A 23290-nucleotide genomic window follows, 5' to 3' on the forward strand; every position below is an offset into this window, starting at 1 on the left:
ACCATAGAGAGCCTTTTTTAATCGGCATACAAGATTTGGATCGTTTCCAAGAATGAAACCATCTGGTTGTTCAATGTACACTTCTTCATCCAAGTCTCCATTCAGAAAGGCTGATTTCACATCCATTTGAAATACTTTGAAGTTCTGACAACTTGAGAGAGCAAGAAACATTCGGATGGCCTCAAGTCTTGCAACAGGAGCAAAAGTTTCTTCAAAGTCTATTCCTTCTTGCTGTGCATACCCTTTACAAACAAGTCTGGCTTTGTTTCTAATTACTTCTCCATTTTCATTCAATTTATTTTTGAAAACCCATTTTGTTCCGATAACATTCTTATCCTTTGGTCTAGGAACCAGCTCCCAAGTGTTGTTCTTTTCGATTTGCTCAAGTTCTTCATCCATTGCTTTCACCCAACATTCATCTTTGCATGCCTCTTTCACATTTTGTGGTTCAGTAGAGGAGAGTAATGCCAAATAACTTGAAGCTTCTGCAACTGTTCTTCTAGTTTGTATACCTGCTTCTTTTTGTCCCATGATCTGAGATTCTGGATGGTTCTTTTGAACATATCTGGATGGAGTCTTTTCTTCTATTCTTGTTCTTTCTTCTGCTTCTTCGTGAGGTCCTTCTTGAGATTGTTCTTGCGGTTCTTCTTCTTCATCATTCTGTCTTTGAGGGTAGCTTTCATCTTCTTCAATGTCTTCACGATGTATTTGCCTAGGAATGTATCCCTTCTCATCAACCACTACATCAATGCTGTCAACAATTCTGCCAAGTCTTTTATTGTAGCATTTGTATGCTTTGCTATGTGGAGAGTAGCCAAGAAGAATTCCTTCATCTGCTCTAAGATCAAGTTTGCCAAGCTGCTCCTCAGTATTCTTGATATAGCATTTGCTCCCAAAGATTTTGAAGTGCTTTACCGAAGGAGTTTTACCACTCCAGAGCTCATGAGGAGTTTGAGTGCTGTTCACTCGGACATTTGTCTTGTTGAGAATAATAACTGCCGCATGTGCAGCTTCACCCCAGAAGGTTGCAGGAGTTCCTGATTCATCAAGCATAGCACGAGCCATTTGCTGGATTGTTCTGTTCATTCTTTCCACTACTCCATTTTGCTGAGGAGTTCTAGCTGTAGAAAATTCTCTCCTTATCCCATGTTCATCACAGAAATCAAAAAATTCATTTGAAGTAAATTCTCCACCTCTGTCGGATCTGAGGCACTTAATTTTGTGACCTGATTCATTTTCAACCAAAGCTTTGAAGGATTTGAATTTTTCGAAAGCTTCATCTTTGTGCTTCATAAGTCCTAACCAAACAAACCTGGAGAAATCGTCAATAAATAATATCAAGTATTCCTCTCCTCTAGGTGTTCTTTTTCTGAATGGTCCACATACATCTGTATGTACTAGCTCAAGAGGCATGCTGGCTGATCCTTCTTTCTCTGGAAAGTTAGTTCTGGTCTGTTTTCCAAACTGACATGATCTGCATATGGTGTTGTCAGGAATTTTGATATCTGGAAGATCGCGAACTGCCTGATATTTGCAAGCTTTCCTTATTTGTGAGAAGCTTAGATGTCCCAACCTTCGATGCCATAACCAGTGCTCTTCCTCCTTGCTTAGATAGCATTGTTGTTGTCCTTCATCAAATATGTATAGATTATTTGGAGTTCTTTTTCCTTTGAGAACTGTTTTACCTGTATCAAGATCACGAACAAGACATCCATTTGATCTGAATATAACCTCGGTTCTTTGATCACACATCTGGCTTACACTTAGAAGATTATGCTTTAGTCCATCAACAAACAAAACATTTCCAGCCTTAACATCTTCTTTTAAAGGAGCAATACCTTTTCCTTTTATAGTTGCAGGAGTATCATTTCCAAAAGAGACTTTCTTTCCCTTTTCTAAATTAGAATAAGATTCAAGTTTTTCTTTATCACCTGTCATATGCTTTGAACATCCACTGTCAATGTACCATAGATTTTCTTGTCCTTCTGCATAGAATGCTATCCCACATCTTTCTGTTTGAGGTTCCTTTATTTTCCATGTTTTGGTGCCTGAGGCTTGTTCCTTTTTTTGTTCTTGTACCTTTCTTTCCAGAAACCTGCTTTTGCATTCAAAGTCTTCATGTCCAAAATTATTGCAAATAGAGCATTCAACTTCATTTTCAAGAGCTGAAAAGTTGTTATAGGTCCTTTTTGTAATCCCTGTCATACTTCTTTGTTTTTGAGCTTCCCTAGTCATGATTGTTTTATACGCAACACATTGAGCTGCTTTGTGACCAAAGTTATGGCAAGAAAAGCATTGTCCATTGAAGAAGTTTCTGCGATTATTGAATCTACCAGCCAACTGATTGTAATTTCTATTTTCATCTATTCTTGAACCAAATTGGGAAGATTTTACCTGTGGCTGGTTGTGGCTTTTGTTCACCCTTAAGCTGGATTGCCCCTGATAGTTTCTGTTTGACGTTTGTCCCTGCTTTACCTGATGATCTTCCTTGTGCTCTTGCTCATTTCTTCTTGCTGCATCAAGATAACTTTTTGAAGTGGATGCTTGAGAAGTTTCTCCATTATAGCCCAGACCCGTCTTATTTAGTGGAGACCGCTGCACACTGATAATCTCATTCAAAGTTTCAGATCCTTTGACAAACTTGAGATTAATGGTTTTTGTTTTTTCAATTTCTTTTCTAAGACCAACAATTTCACCTTCTAATTTTTCAAGATGTTTTTCCTTTTCATCAATTTGAAATTGTAGAGTATCAATAATCATGTTCTTTTCTTCTATACATCTCTTGAGTCTAGTAATTTCATCATAAAGGTTATCCACATCTACAACATCCTCATAATCATCATCTTCAAATGCCATTAACAATCTATATTTGTTACCTTGTTCATCTTCATCACTGTTTGATAAGCCATCACTATCTTCATGGGTGTAGTAGCTTTTCTTATTTGCACTCTGTTTCTTGTTCCATCTAACTGGTTCCTTTCCTTTATCCTTATAAGAGCATTTTGCAGCATAATGACCTACTCTTCCACAAGCAAAACATTTGAAAGGTAGCTTACCTCTGAACCTTCCAGAACCCCTTTGAAGATTTCTGACAAAATTTGATTCTTCTTCCTCTTCTTCTGGAACATGACTTGCTTCATAGTGATCTTCTTTGCCTGATGCTTTAAAAGCAGCTTCCCTTCTGTCTGATGGACCTCCCTTTCTCATTTCATAGGCAGTTAGAATTCCATGCAGCTGAGACATAGTGAGAACACGGAGATTTTCCTTTTCTTCTACTGCAGATACTTTAGATTCAAACTTGGGGGATAAAGATCTTAGAATCTTTTGAACTACTATAGTCTCTTTTATTTCTTCACCCAAATTTTTCATACAATTAACAATCTCATCTACCCGAAGAAAATAATTAGCCACACTTTCATCATTATACATCTTGAGAGTCTCATATTGAATACTGAGAGTTTGAAGTTTAGCTTCTTTTACCTGTTCATCTCCTTCATAGCTAGTGATCATTTTGTCCCATATCTCTTTTGCTGATTTGAAGTGCATGACCTTCATGAACTCTGTTTGAGATATACTTCCTAATAGAGTACTGACTGCTTTTGCATTTGTTTCATACTGCTTTTTCTCAGCTGGATCTATAGGAGTAGCTGAAGGAAAGGCATAGCCTGATTCTACAATGTTCCAAACTTCTGTACCAAGAGATTGAAGATATGCAGTAACTCTTACCTTCCAATAATTGAAGTTTGTCCCATCGAAGACGGGTGGCCTGATTGATGCTTCTCTCTCGTAGTTGCTCATGATGAATGATCTACCTTCAAGCGATCAAGCTTTTCTGAAGGACCGGCTCTGATACCAATTGTTGGAAATAATACTGAGAGGGGGGGTGAACCAGTATTATCTAGCAATTTACAAAATCTTCCTTATTTGATCTTTTGAAATATTCTTGCATATCAGTACCATAAAACAATGAGCATGAATAAAGAAAATAGACAGTCACACCAAAGAACACAAGATGTAAGGTGGAAACCCAATGCGGGAGAAAAACCACCTGCTGCAATATGTCTCTATCTTCTTTCAAGAAATTCTTTTTACAATGATTTTGTACTGGTGCAGTCCTTTACCAGCACGCAGGCTGCAACCTGCAGAGAGCTACAACTCTCTCTCGTTTTCCAGTCTCTCCTGGAAGGGAGCTACAACCCCCTACTTCTTTTCATGAAGAATCAAATGATCAACAAGTATACAACAGATACAGTCTACTACAGATATCAGATCAGTAATTACAGAAACAACCCAGAACACCTTATGGACAGAAATATACAGTCAACAGATCATCTTAAGACAGGGACGCATATTTTCTTTCTGAGGCCTGCGACTGGACGCAGTGTACCTTATGCTGTTCTGCGTGCAGACGCACTGTTCCTCTTTGCTTTTCTGCGACCGACGCACCCAGCAACACTATCGCGCCGCGTCTTTCGCTTCCGAGACGCACCTGAGCCTTTACTGTACTGCGTCCCGGCGCACTTTTCCTTCACTGAATCTGCGTCCCTTCAGATATAGAAGATAAGAGGACTTCAGAACCAACCCAAACACTCAGATCCACAGATCTGATCATGCGCCATATAGATCGTAGTCCATTAGAAGATTCGCCCTTATAGATTTGGACTAGATCTCACCAAGAGATATTCAACCAAGATGATGCTAAATCCAAATGAACTCCTTTGCTTTATATAGGCAAGCTTCTCCCCAAAGCGTGGAACAATACCACGAGCCGACACCATAGAAACACAAAACCGTCGGCTAGATACCACACAAGAAACCCCCACGTGCTTTTCTCTGCCTTGAAATGTGTGCACTGGGCGGACGCACCTCCTGAACGGCTGGCCTGCGTCCCTGGACGCGGGTTCTGCATGGTCTACCTGCGGGGACGCACTTGCTGAACATATTTTCTGCGTCCTTCTTGATTTATCACCTGAATGAGTTTGCCATCAAGGACAACACCTGAATCAAAATGCCAACACAGTGTAACCGTGTCGTCGGAAGGTTGGACATGTGAACAGGCATGTGTAAACATCCAAGGTCTTTGTAACCACAGTCCAAACCACAGAGGGTTAGTAGACCACATCATAATTTATAAGCACATGTGAGCAGTTAAGTGATAGTCACCAGAGAGTTCACTGTAGCATTCAATAGTCATCAGGAAACTGTTAACATGCAACAGGTTGGAGTTCACCGTCAGTGAAACCATTGCCGGAACCGCCAGTGGAGACCGCAGAGGTGGCATCAAGCGGTTAGGCCACCGACAGTCACATGCAATGGTTCCAACCTCCGTCTTATTAACCTGACCAAAAACTGTTTCAGGCTTATCCTATGGTATTTTTGGGTGTTTTTTGGAAGTTTTGTTAAAACAAACTAACTCGGGGACCATGCGACCTAGCCTAGGTGTCATTAAACAACTAGACCGAGGCTCAAACCCATCCAGAAGCAATCAAATTCACCTGGAACTTAGCAAAGGTGGTTTTGATGTACCTGCAGGCATTTAAAAGGCATTTTTTCTCCATTGATAAGAGGAAAGTGGTTTTGGTTTTTGTTTTCAGATTCTGGAGGTCATAGGCAGTTTTGTTTTTAGTGTAATAGGAGCATCTAGAGTCAGAATTTGGAATAGTGATAGGCATTGGAAAGATGGTTCAGAGAGATTCCATTTGATAGTGATCAGAAGTGCCTACATGCACATTCAATCTGATCAAGTCTCTGTGTAATCAAACTTCTTGGTTTCAATCCTAATAAAGTGGTTGCCCATCTTGAAAGCGGACCTGGAGACATAGTCCATTAGGGATGAACTCTGTAATCAACTTTGTTGTCTTGTATCGCTATGTTTTTACTATTTTCACTTCTGTTATGCATCTTTATTGTGTTTAATCAGCTGTCGTAAAGTCTTCTCCTTAAGCAATTTTCCTCGATTTACGCACTTTTAGCTAACATTCAATTCATTAATGGATAATCAATTCTACATAAGTTTTAATAAATGATCATTTCAAATCATATAATTTGGTATCATATCAGGTTGTGTTTGTAGAATTTTCCATTGAATGTTAACTAGGTCAAAGTCACAACGAGGAGAAGGAATCATTGAGTAGATTGATCCAGAGATTGGAAAGTGTTGGGTCCCTATAATACTAGTGATTACCCCATTACTATTGTAGTTATACCCCTTATTTATATTGTTGTGCCCCCATTGCCCCCATATTGTTATTAATGTGCCTATAGAATCCCTCTATTGTTATTTTTGTGGCTTTATATTATTATTGTTAGGTCGGCTAGATTATATTGTTACTCCATAGACTCCTATATATAGAAAGGAAGTTTTGTCATTTGAATCATCCAAGAATTGTTCATTTATGTAATGTAAAGGAGGTTTCCCCCTCGAAGAGGCTGAATTATAAGGCGTTGATCTATCTTTTCTATCTTTTCTTGAGCTGGTTTCATAACATTTGGTATCAAAGCTTTGGATTCTAGGGTTTCGCTACTCCAAACAGGTCATCGTGGCATTTTCGCTATAACTTTTTTTTCTGTGACGTTTCAGAAGTCACAAAAACAACCCACTTGAGAAGAAATCACACTGAACCGTGGGTCCAAATTTCAGAGCTTTTCGCGCGATATTTTCGGATATATGATCTGAGGAAGTGGGTCTTTTTGCAGACTCCTGAATTACACTCAAAACAGGTGACCTGGGGAAAATCGTCATAACTTTATTTCTGAGAATCGGATTGAAATTTAGTAAAAAGGTACAGAAAGAGGACGGACTGTAGTTTTATTTTATATATTTTTCAGAGTCAAAGGTTGAAATAGTGCCACGTGGAACTTCATACAAGTTCGCTCTACTGAACTAGTATATAATCAGGTCACTGCGGGATATTGCGCATAACTCTTTCTTGGAGAATCCAATTTGGATCAAACTAGTGGCATTGGAATGAGGACATAGAAGGATACTACAGATCACAATTTCAGAACTAGATGATTCGAAATTACAGAGATACATCAGATTCAATATCAGCCTTCTATAAAGTAAAAAAAGGTGTGTAGTTTTTATTTTTTATTTTTGCATAAGCTTGGTTTGAAGGAATTCAAAGTGCATAGTAAAGCATTATTATCGGTAATTGATGCCCCGAGGAAAGAAAATGCAAACACCTAGTAAGTAACCTGAAAGCTCTAGCATGACTCATGAAGAAGAGGAAGAAATGCTACATGATATATCAAAATTACAAGAACAAGTGCAACAAATGTCACGCTCACAGAAGCTAACAGATGCTAAGATAAATGGTGTGGAATCTAAGATAAAGGGCATGGAAGCTAAGATGGATGATCTAAAGACAGATTTAAGGACAGATTTGAAGACAGACATGGCAGATTTGAAGACAGATTTGACAAATTTTCTACAAGAAATACTTACTAATGGTGAAAAGGTTGTAAAGGAAACTCATGATGTGAACAAAAGAAATGTTAATCATGATTCCATAGACTCTAATGTTGGATCGAAGACCCACCATATTCCAAAAATCGATATGAGGAAGTTTGATGGCAAGGATCCCACCACATGGATATTACAGATGGAGCAATTCTTCGATCTCAATAATGTGCAAAACACACAAAAGGTACGTATGGCAACTTTATATTTGGAACCAAATCAGTTTGTATGGTATCAATGGCTTTGTTCTCGTAAACAAATTATCACTTGGGCAATTTTTACGGAAGAATTGATAGCACATTATGAGAATACAAAAAGCAACACTTTTTTTAGCCAATTGATAAGTCTCAAACAAAAGGGTTCAATAATGGAGCACATTGAGGAGTTCCAAAAATTGAACATAAGGGTAAAAGATATTCCAGAGGAGCATAGGATTGATGTGTTCATAGGGTCTTTAAAGGATAATATCCAACATGATGTTCGCCTTTGGGAACCTGATTCATTAGAGAAGGCATTCAGGTTAGCAAGAAAAATGGAAAGCAAAATTATGGCAACCAGGAAGCATACCACTCACAACTATAAAGATGGAAGTGTTGTTGCCCCTAGTCTTCCACAACCTATAAGGTTGACACCACAACAATTGGAAGAAAAAAGAGCAAAAGGGCTTTGTTACAGTTGTGATAGCAAATACACTAAAGGTCATAAGTGTGCTGAGAAGAAATTATTCTACATAGATTGTGAAGAGGAAGAAGAAAAGGAGCAAGAAAGGTCAAAAGAAGAGGATATACTCCAGGAACAAAGCCTAGATGAAGAACAAATAAATCCGACCATATCTTGTAATGCATTGGCAGGAATTACCACTCCTCAAACCATCAAGATAGAAGGACAAATCAAGAAGAAAAAGGTAATAGTGTTGATTGATTCAGGAAGCACCCACAATTTTATTCATTGTAGGGTAGCAAAAGAATTGAATTGCTTCCTATATCCAGCACCAGAGTGTCAAGTGATGATTGCAAATGGAGGAACAATAAATTTCTCTGGAAAGTGCCATAATATCAAGCTATCCATGGGAGAATATGTATTGACTAGCCCAATGCTTTCCATTCCAATGGGAGGTGTTGATGTTGTACTAGGAGTCCAATGGCTACAATCCTTGGGTACAATAGCTTTTAATTTTCAAGAACTTTTCATCAAATTTTCTGTGGAAGGAAAGGAAGTTGAATTAAGGGGTATTGCAGGGAAACCAGGAAAGATAATCAGCTCTAATGGTATGACAAAGCTTCTAAAAAAGGAGCAAAGAGGTGTAATTGCACAATTATGTTCGCTAGATGTTTCCACATTGGAATCATCTATTTCTCCAGATCTCCAAAAAGTCCTGGACAATCATTCCAAGGTATTTGAGACTCCCAAAGGTCTCCCACCTATGCGTGATCATGATCATGCTATTCATCTGATTCCAGGAAGTGTTCCTCCAAACATCAGGCCGTACAGATATCCCTATGTCCAAAAAAGTGAAATTGAACGTATGGTTGCAGAAATGCTAGAGGCTGGTATAATTCAACCGAGTCAAAGTTCTTTCTCTGCTCCAGTAGTATTGGTGCACAAGAAGGATGGATCATGGCGCATGTGTCCCGATTATAGGGAGCTCAACAAGCTCACTATTAAAGATAAGTTCCCCATTCCTGTCATTGATGAATTACTGGATGAATTGCATGGATCAATTTACTTCACCAAGTTGGATCTTCGTTCAGGATATCATCAAATCAGAATGAAGATTGAAGACATTCCGAAAATGGCATTTAGAACTCATGAGGGTCATTATGAATTTTTGGTCATGCCTTTTGGCCTTACCAATGCACCTTCAACATTTCAAGGTTTGATGAATTCAATTTTCAAACCATTCCTTAGAAAATTTGTGTTAGTATTTTTTGATGATATACTAATCTACAGCAAGTCTTGGAAGGATCATGTTGAACATGTTGACAGGGTGCTACAACTATTGGAGGAGAAACAATTATATGCAAAAAGATCCAAATGTTTCTTTGGAGTCCAGGAGGTGGAATATTTGGGTCATATTGTATCTCATGAAGGAGTTAAGGTAGACCCTAGCAAAATTAAAGCCATTAAGGAATGGAAAATCCCCACATCCATAAAGCATCTGCGAGGATTTCTTGGGTTGACAGGGTATTATCGCAAGTTTGTTAAGAATTATGGGAGAATAGCAGCACCTCTAACAACATTATTGAAGAAAGATGCATTTTCATGGACTCCGGAAGCAACAAAGGCCTTTGAACATCTTAAAGAGGCAATGTGCCAAGCACCGGTCTTAGCTACACCGGACTTCACAAAAACCTTTATTGTGGAATGTGATGCTTCAGGAAATGGAATTGGTGCTGTTCTAATGCAAGATGAAAGACCCATTGCTTTTGAAAGTCGTCCAATCAAGGGAAAGTTTTTAAGCAAAGCTATTTATGAGAAGGAAATGTTGGCAATACTCCATGCACTTAAGAAATGGCGACCCTACCTAATGGGAAGACACTTCAAGGTAAAAACGGATCATGATAGCCTTAAATACTTTTTAGAACAAAGATTATCCTCTGAAGAGCAACAAAAGTGGGTCACAAAGATGTTGGGTTATGACTTTGAAATCATCTACAAAAAAGGGAAGCAAAATGTGGTGGCAGATGCACTCTCAAGAAAGGATGAGGATGTGGAAGCATTGTTGTGCGCCATTTCTATTATCCAACCAGATTGGATAAATGAAGCAAGGGAGGAATGGAAGAATGACGAAGAAGTGTGGGCACTTATTCGAAAGCTACAACAAGATTCCAGTATGTCTGATACATTTAGCTGGAAAAATGATTCGTTATGGTACAAAGATCGCTTATACCTCTGTAAGAATTCCCAGCTAAAACAAAAGATTCTTATGGAATTGCACACTTCTCCCTTAGGAGGGCACTCAGGATTTTTAAAAACTTACCACAGGGTTAAGAAGGAATTTTTTTGGGATGGCCTTAAATCAGATATTCAAAAGTTTGTGGCGGAATGTTTGGTTTGCCAACAAAATAAAGTTGAAACAATTAAGACACCGGGTCTATTACAACCTTTATCCATTCCAAGCCAACGTTGGGAGGAGGTTTCAATGGATTTTATCACAGGTTTACCCAAGTCTGAGGGAAAGAGTGTCATCATGGTGGTAGTTGACAGACTTACCAAGTATGCACACTTTTGTGCATTATCACATCCATTTAAAGCCAGTACAGTTTCTACTGCATTTATGGAAACAATTCAAAAGCTACATGGAAACCCAAAGATTATTGTAAGTGACAGAGATCCCATTTTCACTGGAAATTTTTGGACAGAATTATTTTCTTGTCTTGGTACTCAGTTAGCTCATAGCTCATCTTATCATCCTCAATCTGATGGGCAAACTGAGATAGTAAACAAATGTTTGGAAGGATATCTTCGTTGCTTTGTATCTGATAAACAGACACAATGGGTCAAATGGTTGCCTCTGGCTGAATGGTGGTATAACACTTCCTTCCATACAGCAACAAAAATGACCCCATTTATGGCACTTTATGGGTATCAACCACCATCCATCACATCATATTTAAGAGAAAATTCTAAGGTTCAGGCAGTGGAACATCACATCGAACATCAACAACAAGTCCTCCAACTCTTAAAGGATAACCTCGTGTTGGCACAGAATAGAATGAAACAACAGGCAGATCAACATCGCAGTGAAAGAAGTTTTGATGTAGGTGATTGGGTATTCCTACGGCTACAACCATATAAGCAAATGTCCCTCAAGCAAGCTAAGAAGGATAATAAATTATCACCAAAGTATTATGGTCCGTACAAGGTGTTGCAAAAGATTGGTACTATGGCATACAAATTGGAGCTTCCTGCAGCTTCTCGATTGCACCCAGTTTTCCATGTTTCATGTTTAAAGAAGGTTATAGGCGACAAGCTCCCAGTTCAAACAATATTGCCAGAACTTGACGAGGAAGGAAAAATTATATTGGAACCGGAAGCAGTCATAGAAACAAGAACTCGACAGCTACGAAATCGATCAATTTCAGAGTATCTTATCAAGTGGAAGAACTTATCCGCTGAAGATTCCACATGGGAGGATGAGAATTTTATGCAGAAGTATCCAGAACTACTCAAGCGTTGAGGACAACACTTTTTTGAAGGAGAGGGGCATGTTGGGTCCCTATAATACTAGTGATTACCCCATTACTATTGTAGTTATACCCCTTATTTATATTGTTGTGCCCCCATTGCCCCCATATTGTTATTAATGTGCCCATAGAATCCCTCTATTGTTATTTTTGTGGCTTTATATTATTATTGTTAGGTCGGCTAGATTATATTGTTACTCCATATAATCCTATATATAGAAAGGAGGTTTTGTCATTTGAATCATCCAAGAATTGTTCATTTATGTAATGTAAAGGAGGTTGCCCCCTCGAAGAGACTGAATTCTAAGGCGTTGATCTATCTTTTCTATCTTTTCTTGAGCTGGTTTCGTAATAGAAAGTGACGAGTTGTTCATAAGTCGAGAATGTCAGGATCTGATGTAGGTGAAAACACTGAAACTAAGATGAGTGATGAACAATTTCAGCAAGCATTCTTGACTATGCAGCGGATGTTGGGAGAACTATATGAATACAAGAAGGCGAGAGATGCAGCTTCTTCTTCAAAGACATCAAAGAAGGAAAAAGGTAAAGGCAACACTGATAAACCACCTTCACCTCCATCATCTCCATCGTCATCATCATCATCTTCTTCTTCCAGTGCAAAATCTGAAATAGAAAAGAAACCTAAGAAAACATCTCTTTTAAAACTTGATGTGAAATTTTAGTTGCCTATTTATGATGGCGAAATGAATCCTGAAAAGCTAGATAACTGGATTAAGCAGTTAGAAGTGTATTGTCATATTCAGAACATTTCTAGCGATAAAACTAAAATTCAGTTAGCTACACTTAGAATAGGGGGAACAACTTTAATCTGGTGGGAAAGTAAAACTCAGATAGATGTAAAGCAAAAAGGAAAAGTCATCTCTTCATGGTCTAAGTTTTTAAAAGCTCTTAGGAAACAATTCTATCCTTTAGGATACATGCAGGAAGTTGTTATTGATTGGAAACATCTGAGGCAAGGTAAAGGGTAGAGTGTTTAGGAATTTATTCAGGAGTTCAGAAAGAAAGCATTGGTGCTTGGTATTTCATTGGATACACATGAAACTTTGTTAAAATACATCGACAGTTTACATTCATATTTGCAGAATACATTATTGATGTTTAATCCTGATGATTTTGATGAAGTGTGTGTCTAGGCCATACATATTGAATCAGGTGGCAGACCATTCAACTTTTCACTGTAGTCATCCAAAGAATTGGAAATCAAATATTTCAGTCATGGTAAGGGGAAGAACATTTCAAAGAGAAAGAAATTAGTGATAGCTCAGAAGGAAAGACCTACTTGTTCTCATTGCTAGAGAATCAGTCATGATGAATCAAAGTGTTGGAAACTTCATCTAGAACTTAAGCCCAAAAATTTCCTTAAGAAGAAGGACGAAAAGAAGGCAATTACAACAGTGCAACAAGATCTAGGTTCAGATTCAGGTGATGAAAAGAGGATAACTGCCATGGTTATGACAGGTAAAAATTCTGACACTGGTTCAAGTTCAAAAACAATTGCATCTTCATCAAACATAAATCCTTCAAATGAGGATAAAAGAGTTGAATTTTTTAACTTAAGGATAAATTCTAAGCATACAAAGATCGATACAACTTTTGATAGTGGATCACAGGCAAATTTAATCTCTAAATATTTAGTTAAAAGTTTGGGTTTGGAAACATGAAATCATCCAAGACCTTACCCATTAGGATGGCTAAATATATAAACTCAGATAAAAGTCACCAAATAGTGTCAATTAATATTTTCCATTACAACTAATTACATTGATGAAGTGGAATTAGATGTGGTTCCAGTAGACATATGTGGAGTTGTCTTAGGAAGTCCTTATATTTATGATCGTGATGTAGTATTTTACAGGAGAGAACATAAATATCACCTTAAGAAAGATGGGGTTGAATTTATTTTCAGGGAACATCAAAACAAAAATCACTTGAATTTAGTTAATGTTAATCAAATGAAGTGATTAATAAGTTCAAATAAAATATTGGTAATCATGTGTGCAAAGGAGCAACGTAACAATCAACATGATGCTTGTTCAAGTTATGAGACTCAACTTAAAGATAGTTTGTTTAAAGAGATAGAAACTATTCCAGTTCTATGTAAAATCAAACATCTTACTCATAAGCAGGGAATACAACATGAATTATAGCTTGTGCCTAAAGATCCTCTTCCTAATGTTATAATGAATCAATTCAATCCAAGTTTGGAACTTAACAGTTATAGGGATACGGGTCAGTACTGGGGAAAGTCAATGTTCAATTTCTCTTGTATTGTGTCACCAGTTCATGTTTCAAACAGTTTGGAAACCTCTTTTCAAGTGGAGAGGAAACCTATTTGTTTTCATATCAAAGCCTTTTCTAATGCAGTGTCAAAGTGTCTATGGGAAACTTATGCATCAAAGGAAAGTTCTAATCAATGGAAGCATCATTTAATGAATGAATAAAAAGTGATTCAAACAAATCAAAAACTAATTCAATACTTTCAAAGACAAACTAACTTGCAATGATTTTCACCTTACAGTCTGATGGGTTCAATGCAACAAATTCACTTCGTAATCAGGAAGTAGGAAAGTATGTTTAATCAAGTAGTTGGTTTGATGTCAAGAATATCTTTGATTATCTCTTTCATTCCGCAAAATAGATTGTTAATACATGTTGATGGTATTGAATAATATCCAGTAGAGACTATTTTCAAAGATGATTATGAATCACTAACTCATGGTTCTTCATGGAAAGAAACCAATTGCCATGTTCATAACAGGTTGTTTTCCCATCGTCGCAAGTTGTTCATACTGCAAATGGATGGAATAAGTCACCGAATCAAAATGTGCCATGGTCAGCATCATCAAGGTCATCACTTGCTGGTGGTTGATCGAATGTATTGGTACATCATCAGGTCAAGGTGGAAAGAGAGGGAGTTCTACCCTCATCGAGTATTTGTTTAGTCAAACTTTTGTGGTCCAAAAGATTTCAAGTGGAGAGGATTGATCCAGGAGGATCTGTCAATCCAGTGTATCCAGTGAATTTAGGTCGTCTTCAGCTTCGTCAACTTCGCCAATGTTCTTAAGTTCTTCTGAGGTTGGTTTCATCGTTAGATCTCAAGGTGGAAATGTCACAATGTGACAATTTGTTTGATATGGTTCATTAAAGAGGAACACAAGCTATTTTATTTAACCATGCTTCAAAACATATGATGGAAAAGCTAAAACTAAATCTAAAGACCTAAACCTATGTTCCAAACCTATCGCATTCAAACTATGTAATAAAACCCTAAGCCTAAGTTCTAACCCTAGCCTAAACAAAATCTCGGGATATGTTTTAATATTGCAAAACATTACAATAAACAAATACACAAACCTTTGACCACACGAGCAGCGTAACCGCTTTGGAGAAAGGCCAAACATGTGAACATGCATGTGTAACCAGTCGGGGTCTTTGTAACCATAGTCCAAACAGCAAAGGGTTAGCAGACTACAGTAGAATTTATAGGCACATGTGAATAGTTAAGTGATAGTCAGTGGAGAGTTCACCGCATCATTCAACAGTGATCGGGAAATTGTTATCATGTGACAGGTTGGAGTTCACCATCAGCGAAACTGTTGCTGGAACCACTGGGGGAGACCGCAGAGGTGGCATCTGGTGGTTAGGCCGCCAATAGTCACATGCAATGGTTTCAACCTCCACTCAGTTAACCTGTCCGCAAACAGTTTTAGGCTTATCTTATGGTATTTTTTGGTGTTTTGTTGAAGTTTTGTTAAAAAAAAACTAATTCGGGAACCATGCAACCTAGCCTAGGTGTCATTAAATAGCTAGACTGGGGCTCAAACCCATCTAGAAGCAACCAAATTCACCTTGAACTTAGCCAAGGTGGTTTTGATGTACTTGCAGGCCTTTAAAAGGAAAATTTTCTCCATTGATTAGAGAAGAGTGGTTTTGATTTTTGTTTTCATATTCTGGAGGTCATAGGCAATTTTGTTTTCAGTGTAACAGGAGCATCTAGAGGCCAAATTGGGAACTGTGATAGGTGTTGGAAAGATGGCTCAGAGAGCTTCCCTTGACAGTGATCAGAAGTGTCTACATGCACATTTAGTATGATAAAATCTCTATGTAATCGAACTCCTTGGTTTCAATCCTAATAAAGTGGCCACCCATCTTGAAAGCAGACCCGAAGACGTAGTCCATCAGGGACAAACTCCGTAATCAAATTTTTTGTCTGGTATCGCTATGTTTTCACTATTTTCACTTCTATTATACATATTTCTTGTGTTTAATAAGATATCGTAAAGTCTTCTTCTCAAACAAATTTCCTCGATTTACACACTTTCAGCTAACATTCAATTCATTAATGACTAATAAATTCTACATCATTTTTCATAAATAATTATTTCAGATCAATGAAATGGATCAAGTTATTCTATATCTTGGGTCAGATGCAAATGTTTTTCCTAAACAAACATGGGAGAGAATGGGGAGACTTGCACTGTAGTGGTCTCCAATTCAATTAAGGATGGTGCATCAACAAAAGATTATCCCCATGGGAAGATTGCAAGGAGTGACAATAGATATTCAAGGCACGAGCGTATTGGCTGATTTCGAAGTGATAGAGAGTGTCGATGACAGCGATCCCTACCCCACACTCCTTGGGAGTGGTTGGGCTATTGATATGAATGGGGTGATCAATTTGAAGGAGCGAACAATGTCCTTTGAGAGGAAATTTCTTCGCATAGTAGTATCTTTGGATCCTGCAAAAGGACTGTGTTATACTGAACTGGCCTATGATTATGAATGATTGGACCATATTTATAAGATAACGACATGAGATCAAGATTGGGTGAATCCAATAGCTGATGGATGTATTTCATGGGACAGCAAAAGCTCATGCACATCAGATTCAGATGAGGAGTTGGAACACTAGTAGAATCGATTACACGAAGTGTCTATGCTGTGTTGTAATATGATGACTAAGTTGTTGCACTGTGTATCATCGGAGGTAAGAAGTTTTCCTTATTATGATGGTTTAACTGAAATTGTTAAATTTTTGGATGCATTTGAAAGGGAAGTGCCAGAGAATCATCGCTTCCAAGCCTTGGACTTGGCGTTGCGTGCTATGCCTGCAAGATGGTGGGGTACGCATAAAGACAATTTTGATGGATGGCGCGAATATAAAAGAATGATGAGGGTGCGGTTTGGTCACCCAAAGGTGTGATTGATAGAGAATACGATGGGAGAAGTGATCCATGTGATCACTTAGAAAAATGGACTAATTCTTGTGGAATAACACCGCAACCGGAGTGGGTGCATCTGTTATGTCACACTTTGGATATAATACCAATGAATTAGTACCTGGAACAGATTTGCACCACAGCATAGACGAATGGGATATTTTGAGGAAAGGGTTCCTAATGGAATTCAGCTTTGAGGATGGATTTGAGTGCATCGATGAAGTGTTGCATGAGGTCAAAGCAGTGATCTTCAGAATACCACAGGACCCCTTGGATTTGATTCAACCAGATTGGACCACCTAGCTCTGCCATGCACTGGAGTGCTACAATGTGCCTACTGAAGAAGAAGAGGAGGATCTAAGGAACATTAATATCCCAGAGACAGAAGCTCACCGCGAAGTTTAGGGGCTATAGATAGAGAATCTAGATATCATCGCGCCACTGAAAACTAAATAAGTGAACATTGGAATAGAGGAGGATCCAAAGTTTACTAAGATAGGGGACTACGGGATGATGTTATAGTGGATAAGGTCACTAAGTTGCTCGACAAATACCAGGATATGTTCCCTACAAAGTTTTCAGACTTGAAGGGGATAATAGGTGATTTAAGAGTGATAAGGATAACGTTGAAACCAGACGCGAAGCCTATGAAATAGAGGCCATATCACCTTAATCCTAAGTACAAGGAAAAGGTCCTCTTGGAGTTGGACAAGATGTTGGTAGTGGGTATTATTGAACCAGTAGAGGAGCCTGATTGGGTAAGTCCCATGGTAGTTCAGGAAAAGAAGCAGAAGGATGAGATAAGGATCTGCGTAGATCTCAAGAAACTGAATGATGCTTATGTTCATGATCCCTTTCCAACTCCATTCAAGGATGAGGTATTGGATGATGTTGGAAAATTGGAAGCATATTCATTTACTAATGGGTTCTCTAGATACCATTAGATAAAGATTGCGCCAGAAGACAAGAGTAAGACTGCCTTCGCAATTGAGTGGAGATGCTTTCAGTGTACGGTAATGAATTTTGGACTTAAGAATGTGCTAGCGATCTTTTCATGCGTAGTCATTCCGGCATTCAAAGAGTTCATTCAAAAGTTTTTGGAGGTATTATTTGATGATTGGACAATGTTTAGCCTTGTAAAGCGCCATGTAGCTAGTCTATGCTTGATGCTGGATACGTGTTGGAGGTATCAGATCGTACTAAACTTGAAGAAGTGTCTATTTTGCCTCCCTTTTGGAATCTTGCTAGGTCATGTAGTGTGCAGATAGGGATTAATGGTGGACCCAGCTAAGATTGTGGTTATAATCAATTTGGAGGCACCAAGAAGTGTTAAACAATTACGCACGACACTGGGTCATACCGGTTATTACCGAAAGTTCATTAAGAGTTATGCTCAAATTACCACACCAATAGAAAAATTGTTGAAGATGGACGCTACATTATGTTGGAATGAGGAATGTCAGCAGAGCCTGGATGTGTTGAAAGAAAAGATGGTCAAAGTGTCGATCCTAATCTTCCTAGATTTGAAGAAGGAATTTCATGTGCATGTGGATTCATCATGTATCATGTTGGGAGCAGTACTTACACAGGCCGATGAAGGAGAACTGGATCACCCGATAGAATTTGCAAGCAAGAAGTTGTCTAAGGCTGAAAAGAACTATTCGATGATGGAGCGCGAAGGGTTGGCTATGGTGTATGCACTCCAAAAGTTTAGGCATTACTTTCTAGGCGGATACTTTAATATGTACACAAACCATTCTGCATTAAAGTACCTGGTCAACAAGCTTGTGTTGGGGGGGGGGGAATATGTAGATGGCTTCTGTTATTTTAAGAGTATGATTTTGAAGTAGTTGTGAATCTAGGAAGATTGAATGCAGAACCGAATCATCTGTCACGCATTGAAACAGGAGAGGAGCCTACTAGTTTGGAGGAAGGACTGCTTGATGCATAGCTCTTTACAGTGTGCATGGTAGACAATCATTTTGTAGACATCATCCACTTCTTAGCTGAGGGAACGACTCCATAAGGATAAACAAGTCAACAAAAGAAGCAATTGGTGGTGTGAGTGACAGATTTTACTATTATTGCAGGTCACTTGTATAAAATGGGATCGGACGAAATACTACGATGTTATGTGCCTGATTTTGAATGAAGAAGTATCCAAGCTGAAGCTCATGGAGGAGTTGCGGGAGGCCACTTTACAGGAAAAGCGACAACGCAGAATATTTCACGTGCTAGGTTGTCGTGGCCAACCTTGCATAAGGATTCTAAAGCATATTGTAGGGTGTACAATGCATGCCATAGGATGGGCAGGCCATCATGGAGGGATGAGTGGCCTCTGAATCTGCAAGTGTCATTGCAACCATTTGAAAAGTGGGAAATTGATTTTGTAGGATCAATTCAACCTCCAAGAAAGAAGATGGGTGCACGGTGTATCATCATCACGACTGAATATTTGACCAGATGGGCAGAGGCGTAGCCCGTGAAGGATTGTATAGGGGCAACAACAATGAAGTTCCTATTTCAATATGTGTTGAGCAAGTTTGGTTGCCTGAAGATTTTGATGAGTGATCTTGGTACGCACTTCCTCAATGAAACGATCAACATGCTGATGGAAGAGTTCCAAGTTTATCATCAAAAGAGCACATCATATCATCCTCATGCCAATGGAATGGTGGAAGAATTTAATAAGATATTTGAGAACGTGATGACAAAGGTTTGCAATGCGTAGAGGAATGATTGGGATGTGCACATACCAGTGGTTCTATGGGATTATAAAACTACTTGTAAGAAGCTGATTGGACAGACACCTTTCAGACTGGTCTATGGCATAGAACCTATGATTTCGATGGAATAAATTGTTCCTAGTCAACGCATAGCAGTGTTCACAGCGATGGCAAACCACGAAGCCTTAGAAGAGCATCTCACGTAGCTGACAGAGCCGGAGGAAGATAGATTCTTAGCTAGATTCCATCAACAAGTTCAAAAGAAGCGTGAAAAGGCATGGCACAATTGGCACATCAAACTGTGCACCTTCAAGGTAAAATATTTAGTTTTATTATATGACAGCAAGTTTGATAAGTTTCTAGGAAATTTTCAGATGCATTGGCTGGGGTTGTATGTTATCAAGGAGATTACCGATGGTGGAGCAGTTCAACTTGTGAAATTGAATGGAGATCCATTTCCGGGAAAGGTAAATCGAAATTGATTGAAGCCATACACTGGGGATTCGGCCCGATGACTATATGAAAGTAGCAAAGACTTAGAGCTCCAGGAAGCTACAAGGAGGCACATGACTATAAAATACACTTCCCGGGTTGTAGAGCTACGTGATGACGGGTCTGCGCAGAATGAAAGGATGTCACAATACCAACAGAAGTACGAAAGGAGTTGCACTATAGGGGTGGAGACCACACATCATAGTCAAAAAGTGACTGTTACTATCATTGTTCATGATTTGACTGCCAGAAGATGGTTAATAGGAGTGGGTATCCAACATTTAAGGCATTTAAGGCTGAAATCAAGTGTGAAATCTTTGGAAATCTGCCTCCAATCTCGCATTTATGGATGGATTTTGGGGAGAATGGTCGAATTTGAAATTAAAATTTCCTATAAATTATAGATGGTCATCCAACTGGAAACACTTTGCATTCTAAGAATTTCTAATTTCTGTTGTCTATTATGTGAGATCTTTGAGAACTTGCTTGCAAGCCCTGTTTCTGAGCCCGATTAGAACCTCATTAATAGCTTCATGTCTACACCATCTGAGACCACTAGTACTGGGGGCGCTGTCACCTTAAGGGAGTTGCCCCTGAGGTCATGAGAATGGAGGTTCCCACAGTAGTGCCTAAGGTTCCAAGGTTGCCTAGGCCGAAGCCTATGCCACTAAGAGAGGCTCCCAAGTCGAAGAAGGATAAAAAAAAGAAGACACTGCCGATGCGTGAATCACCAACGAAGAATGGAGCCACACAGATTGTTTGGCCTCCAAAATGTCTTGAAAATGACATCCACTTTCACCTTTATCGCCACCATTTCACTCACATGTCACAACTCCATAACCATATAATGTTTCATTAGCCACCATTTTCATAAATATATGGGTTAGGATCCTTATTTACCAATGTTATTTATTTTATTTGTTTAAAGTGAATTTATGATTAAAAGCTAGGAAATTAACATGGTTTCATGTATCTATATATGTGGCTCGAGTTTCATGACATGTGTAGGTTATTTGGAAGCTTCCAAAGCACCCTTATGTGGCCTCCAATACTCAAATTCGAATTCCCTTCAAAGGAGATTTGGATGAAGGTCAAAGAAGGATATGTGTCCTATTTGGATTGTAACTCTATGAAGTGTCTCATCATTTCTTATTGGATTAGAACTCTATGAGACACCTAGGGGATATGTGTCTCATTATGAGTTATTTGGTTGTAACTATATGAGATTTTAGTTGATCCTCATTAAATAGGGTAGCTTCTTATATTTTTGTATGAATAGGAGAGCCTTTTCCTTTGAAGGCATGTGCAAAGTTGGAGAAATGCACATGTTCTTAATAGAGAATTTGGAGCTTATACTTGGAGATTTGAAGATTTAGTTTTGCTTGCATATGGAGCTTCTTCACTTGCCATCCTCATACACCATTGGAATGGCCATCTAATGATTGTGAGATTTAATTACTTTTATAGATTAAAGTTCATTCGCTTTCTTAGTATTAGTTTTAGAATGACTGTGTAATCTTTGCTTTTCTAAAAACATTTCAATAGGGAAGATTTATGTATTTTCTAATTGGATTAAGTTTGGGGCAAGGGCTCACAGTTATTTAGTTTCCTTTCATGTTCTTTTATTTACTTTCTTAGATCAAGCTATCAATTCATTTTATAATTGAATAAAGGATCAGGCCAAGAAGGTGACTTCAAATTGGGTGATTGAATTTTCAACCTATGCAATCATTGAGATTTAATTTTTCATGCTTTTATATTTTCTTTTAAGATCCTCATTTAATTGCATTAACTGATATTCCTAAAGATCATTTTAAGAAATTGATTTAATCATATTTCAAGATTGAATGGTTGAATATTTAATACATGCAATTACTGAGTTATTTTCTGCACACTTTACTTTCTTTTTTAGGACATTGGAAGTTAAAGTATAAATAGTTGCTTACACATCATCTCAAGAAAGTAACATTTCATAATTCAATATTATAGTAATTAAGTATACGTTAGCTATTTTTGATTTCACACGTTAGTTGAATTTCATTTTCATTATTTGATGTCATATATTAGATTAATAGATTTTCGTTATTTTGTAGTTAGATTGATCTAAACTGAAAGACAATTTCTAGCACATATAGTGCACACATGCTTCACAAGTTTACGAAACCCCCGGGTTGACAAATTAAATGACAGGCAATCACTTTGCCCCAACATTTTGGTGTCGTTGTCAGGAAAGTGTGCATAGGAACTAGCTTTCAGTTTAGAGTGTATTTTATTTTTTGTTTGTTTTTACTAACCATTTATGGACAAAGGATCTAGAATGCATCCCAAAGACTACATTGAGGAATGGTATCAAGAAGCAGTTACACCACAATATTCATCAATTCTTCAAGAGATCCTTGCAGCAAATATAAATATTAAAATGATTTTTCATGTCCTCATACACAATCAGATACATTTCGCAAAATTGGATGTGAACATTTTAGAAAGTTTAATCCGTAAATGGCTCCATTGGAAACATGCATATACTTAAAAATTAAAAAAAAAAATCTTTCGAGTTGGATAAAGTAGGAAATAAAATCAAGCTTGATTGCATTTTTTTTAGAGTTCTTGATTGCATTTTTTTAAGTTTTTAGACTTTAAAATATTCTAGAATTTTATTTATTTTCTTCTTTTCTTCATTAACCTCACAAAAATATTTTCAATAAAAAAATAAATCATGTTTTGATTCTAAAAAGAAAAAAAAAAATCAAGTTAGATTTTCAATTAAAAAAATAACAAAAAAATATTTCTTCATGTTTTTGAATAAGGGAAATGTAGAATTTTAAATAAAAATGATCAATTGATAACTGGCTCTAATGCGACCTGCAAAGAAAAAAAATTGTTAGCTTGGAATCCAAAATTCAAAAATCCATCATAATTAAAAAAAATCATGCTCGAAGAGGCTGCGGTTTGTGCAACATAGCTCAAAAAAAGTTCTAAATTTGAATATTCTTTGCATGTTCTCTGAACTCTATCATACAAGCTAGCTGGTCTGGTCATCCACACCAAAGAGGAGTCGAATTAGATTGGTAGAGTGGTTCTGTTCTAATCCAACTGCTTTGGTAGGTTCAACCGACCAGATTGACTGGTTATGGTTTGTAGTGATCTTCAAAATGTTGTGCCATGTTTATGTTTTTTCTATTT

The sequence above is a fragment of the Pinus tabuliformis genome, chromosome 7 (genome assembly GCF_031772625.1).
Source record: "Pinus tabuliformis cultivar Carrire ecotype Pingquan chromosome 7, CPIR1, whole genome shotgun sequence".
NCBI lineage: Eukaryota > Viridiplantae > Streptophyta > Pinopsida > Pinales > Pinaceae > Pinus > Pinus tabuliformis.